This window comes from Macrobrachium nipponense, chromosome 18 (assembly GCF_015104395.2).
Source record: "Macrobrachium nipponense isolate FS-2020 chromosome 18, ASM1510439v2, whole genome shotgun sequence".
NCBI classification, from domain to species: Eukaryota; Metazoa; Arthropoda; class Malacostraca; order Decapoda; family Palaemonidae; genus Macrobrachium; species Macrobrachium nipponense.
The window spans coordinates 29,052,732-29,058,254 of record NC_087211.1 but is presented as its reverse complement, the minus strand read 5'-3'; the positions used below and the strand labels follow the sequence as shown (position 1 = coordinate 29,058,254).

Genomic DNA, 5,523 nt, shown 5'->3' with positions numbered 1-5,523 from the left:
CGACGTCAACTGTTATTGACACAGAGAAGCTTCAGAGACAAGAAAGTTTTAATTGGGAAAAAGTTAGAAAAGTACGACTGCAAGAAAAAAGTTATAAGTAAATGTTAGAAAAAGTACGACTGCTACTGTAAGTATGAGAGGGACTAGACTTTTAATCCTTCTCGTGGTCAGGTGAGCAAGGTGACCCCGTCATGATTATGGTATTGCAGGTTCGTTTCCCACTACCGGACATCATGATTTCTTCAAATTTCTTTAAAGTCGGAGCTCAAGGCTTTGTAGTTACAAGCGTCTCCAAAAAATAGCAAAGAATTTGAGAAGTTAAGAGGGCATTGTGACTATTACAATTTCAGTAGATTCTACACACACATATATATGTGTGTGTGTGTGTGTGTGTATTTATGCATATATATAGACCAGCTGCATTCATAACAAACTCTCATTTTCCCTTTCCTTTGCGAGACGAGGCGGAAGTCAACAACAACAAAAATAACAGTCAAGCAAGACTAACATACCTTCGTATGTGCAGCGCCAATGGCGTGTTGCACCTGCATGAATTGCATTTTAGGAGAAAATTTGTAGAATACGGTTGTACTACATTAACGTCCAGAACCGGTCATTTCGTACACTGGAAGCGATTTATTCTTCCAGATCATTGCAGCGTGATTTATAATGTACAAGATGACGTTTCTGTTTGTGTGTCCAACGGGAGAGCGGAAAAGGAAGCGTTTCAAAGCAACGGTCGGAATCATTTAGGTGGCCTCTTTCGAGTGGGCGGCGACTGCGTTTGTTTATGTTCAGTCAGAGCATGCATGGCTGTATTTAAATACAAGCCTTCAGATATTAATAAATGGCACATATTCGAAAGTAGCACCATACTTTAGTTCAGTGCGATGTGTATTGCTACAAGGACATGAATGATGAGAATACTACGAACCCATCTCAAATATTTTGTCGATGGGAGACTGAAGTTTTATGATCAGGAGTCAGTTGGAAGATAAAGTGAGATTGATAAGCTAATGAATACCTGGCATAAATGAGGATTGTCCTGTATTCAAGAGCTTAACGTCATGTTTTTATTACTGATTTGTAAAAAAAAAAAAAACTGGAATAAATGAGGATTGTCCTGTATTCAAGAGCTTAACGTCATGTTTTTATTACTGATTTGGCAAAAAAAAGGAATAAATGTAAATATGCTTGAGGTAGCACAATCCAGTGTGGTCCAATCCACTCACAGAGGAGTCTTGTCAAAAAAAACCGTAATTAAGATAAGCGAACAATGAATTTTCTGTGATGGCAGTTTCCTGCGTGTCACTTGGACACTTAACTTGCAGACTGCTATCGTTCCCGCAAGACAAGAAGAGGAAATTTCTTTATAGAGACAGACTTCCTAGTTGGATCAGCCTACCAGTTAACAAAAGAAGCCAACAGCGTGGTTGCCGATGACATAGATTTATCTACATAATCGTGGGCAATAATTTGATTTTCATGTAATGGATCTCATTTCCTCTATTAACTCATACAGGAAACCTTGCAAAATGATCTGAACAATACCTTCTTCGGTGCTGTATTTCACACCCTGACTTATAAATAATTTGGTTATTAAAGTAATATAGGGGAGAAGCGTACAATGAAGCATCCAGTCGATGACGTGTTCATTATACTGCAACGACTAATTTCTTCCTTCACATCCTAATCTGATATGAGCAGGAGTCTTCCGCGTGCACGCACATCCCCAACACACACACACACACAAACCCATAATATAAATATATATATATATATATATATATATATATATATAATATATATACATACATACATATAATATATACACACACACGTATATATATATATATATATATATATATATATATATATATATATATATATATATATATATTTACATGATTAAAATCACTTTAGTACGTGATTCATTTATCACACATATCCACAGGTCAAAATATAGTCGAAACCGGTCAGGACCAACACTCCGTCTCTTATTTTTCACCTGGGGTGGATAGTGTTGTATTATAATTAATAATATAAAAATGGAGAGAGCGAGATAGGAGAGAGAGGAGAGCGCGAGAGAGAGAGAGAGAGAGAGAGAGAGAGAGCTTATCATACGGAACTATTGGTCATGCAGTGTCAAATGAATTAATAACAATTCAACATTATGGGCAATATGTTAAACAAGTTATAAATTTTCAGTATCAGACATTAAATGGTCTTAAATATGTAGGGCAGCTAAAAAATCCTTCAATAACCCAGCTGCCTTATGTTCTCTCTACTGTATACAATTAACTCTTCAGAGAGAGAGAGAGAGAGAGAGAGAGAGAGAGAGAGAGAGAGAGAGATAGGGGGTCGGAAGACAGAGGCCTAAGCTAGGCCTTCCTCCTACTATTTGGGATATTAGTAATTTATCAATTAGTAAAAATACCAGGTGACTGTCAGTAAGCCTTAGAGCCAGATGAACTAAACTCTCTTATATGGAATACTTCGTCCCTAGAACTTTTAACAAGGATTTACTTTAAAATTGATATCACATGTAGACATAGCTCTCGTAGTGTAGTGGTTATCACGTCTGCTTTACACGCAGAAGGTCCCAGGTTCGAGCCCTGGCGAGAGCAGGTGTTTTGTGTCACTCTTCTGTTATAAATAAGCAAGCCACATAATTTTTCACTAATCGTTATTCTAGCTCATTTGGTTATATCTATACTGGTTCTATTTGCTGCCTACATTTTTTTTTTATTAAAATTCACAGCTGCCTACATTTTTAAACTAAAATTGACAAGGATTCTAAAGATAATAATTATTACTATTTTTTTTCTATTAATTTCATTTCTTTATTTTTTGCTGCTGTCGCATTTTCAGCACATCTAAATAATCATACATGTACAAATACACACGATAATTCATCCACTGTAACACTGATGCTGTATTGTTTTTTCTTTTGTGAGAAACGCAGACAAATAACAAAATTCCAGTTCCACGCAACCTCATAACTTTCTAAAGAAATGAAGCATGAAAAAGGAAGGAAAGAAGGAAGAGAGGCCATCTCAGCAAAAGACGGATTGCGCACTCGTCACTCGAACACGATCTTTCGATGAGAGGGATCAATAAAAGCCTCCGTCAGTTGCTGCTGGTCAGGTGTAGGAAGTGACCTTCAAATCCTCCCGCATCCCCAGCCAGCGGGTGGAGGGGAAAGTTCCCTTGGCAGGAGGGGTAGAGTCAGAGGTTAAATTCGCCCCCCCTCCCAAATACCCACCTACTTCGACTAGTGTAGTGACTCAACTTCGGTCTGTTGAGACAACCCGGGAAGCTGTAAATATGTCCTATTTGGATGTTCAACCTCATTGAAACTTATTGAACAGACTGGTGCGAAGCGAAGAGGTACTTCTTAAACTGAGCTAAATTGGAATTCCACACCTGCAGCTTTTATTTTTCTTCTATGTCAGCAACCTGTTGTTGTCACCGACTGGTTAACGCTACAAATAGATGTCGCAACTAATAATGCAATCGCAGCGGAAAGTACATATGCTACGGTAATCCACTGGTACTAAAACATTATCTTCATAATAATATATGTCACCTAAGAACATTCGTAGATTCTTTTAAATACTTCACACTACAAACCATTTGGAGCAGAAATATAAAATAATCTGTCTCGATCTATAAAACTGAATTTTACCACTAGTAAATGCCATCAGTACCAATGATAAATCTGAGTTAGAATTTACACACTCGTTTATTACCAAATTTAATTAAATTTACGTTTCTAGCCTTATTCCCCCTTAAAGATCCTATTTTAATTCATCCTCATATATTTTTTTGTTTGCTAACATAAATAAATTCTGTTCATTTTGAACATATTAATCCTTTTCTCTTTGCTGTCCTTCCAATATTCTGTAATGCCGCTGTGCTTTTGCTGCGATGTGAACTTCGAGCGCAGCCGTAGGAAAGATCTTTAAAGCCCGAGTAATAATAATAATAATAAAAAGAGATGAACGACGATACAGCTAGCATCTTTTCTGTTCGCATACAACTGAATCCTTGCTTCGACTTACAAGGTACAACAACACTCCTTAACTCTTACTTCAACACTCAGCTGCTACAGCGTCATTCCTCCTGTTGCCTCCCTCAACTCCTATGAAGGACTCCATGGAAATCTTCACTTCACAACTATCTTCAAGTACAAGTTACCTTGACTAGCAACCAGATACCAGCTGGATAGATTACTGGATTCGAGACCACAAATTCTCGGAACAACATGCCGGAAGCTTGTGGAAATAACAACGAAGCAGAGGTTGGTGGTTAGCAGGAATTGTTGGAAGAACGTACTTATCCTTTTCGATTTTTAGAGTATAGCCTTAGTACCTGTTTCTTGGGTTCTCTAATTCTTCAATTAACCTGTTGCCTTCTCCTGTCGCAAAATTAGATGTCTCTTAACCCCAGCTCAATAGACAGTATTTATATTTGACTTTCTTAAAATCCATCATCTAAGGCTAGATTACTTTCGTTCAAACCACCCACCGACAACATAAGAAGAAGAGATTGGGTACAGGATCCGATAAGTGAAGCCAGCTAGTGAGCAATGCCTACACCAAGATGGCGGCGGCCAGGGATGGCTCACTCTAGTGGCGAGCGCTTTCCAGTCATTCTCTCAGTCAAACAGCAGGTGCTGTGTATAGCCCGTTTAGTGTACAAGGCTTTGCAATGGCTGTCTTGCATTGCTTTTGGCTGCTTCAACATGGGAAAGATTAAAGGCATTACTTATCACAGGTGAGAATGAAAATATTAGCCAAACACACAAACTGTTTTTTTTTTATTTTATAATTCGAATGATTTAACTCTTTAGCTACTACTTTCTTGCTCTGGTGGCGTCTCCATCCTAAAAATAAAAATAAAAATTCATCACAGAGTAACTTTTTCAAGTCACAATTTAAATCTCAAACAGTTCAACTTTATTTAACTCTGAAAAATATACTATAGCAGCAGTTATTAATGTTTTGAAGGAAACTGTTTGCGTACATAACTTATGTTTTTCATTTATGTCAAGTTTCAAAATCTTACTTTATTCATATGTAGGTTAGATCACAGAATGTTTGATAAGCGCACACCAAAAATTTTACTACTCCGAGCCCTTTTAGCCATTTCTATCCTACACCAAGGTGGCGGCGCCGGCTACATCTTCCGTATTACTTGTGAAATGGTTGTGCCCAATCTATTGTTCTTATGTGATCGTTGAATCCCTAATGGTGCATCGCGATTAAGTATTACGTAGAAACGATTTTAATTGAATTACTGATAAACCAGAGAGAGAGAGAGAGTGGAGAGAGGAGCCCGAGAGAGAGAGGGAGAAGAATAGATAGAGAGAGAGAATGAGGATGACTTGGGTGAGACAGGGAAAATGGGCACGAGAGATGGAGGATGAAGAGGGGAGAAGGGATAGACGGAGAGGAACGAGAGAGAGAAGAAGAGAGGAGAGCGAGAGGAGGAGAGAGAGAGAGAGAGAAAATTAAAAGT

General features: G+C 38.0%; 1 non-coding gene across 1 annotated transcript; it reads left to right on the top strand.

Moving 5' to 3' along the window:
- The first annotated feature begins 2,554 nt into the window (after positions 1-2,554).
- Positions 2,555-2,627, top strand: Trnav-uac (transfer RNA valine (anticodon UAC)). The gene has a single exon. It is a non-coding gene; the product is annotated as a tRNA-Val (tRNA).
- The last annotated feature ends 2,896 nt before the right edge of the window (positions 2,628-5,523 follow it).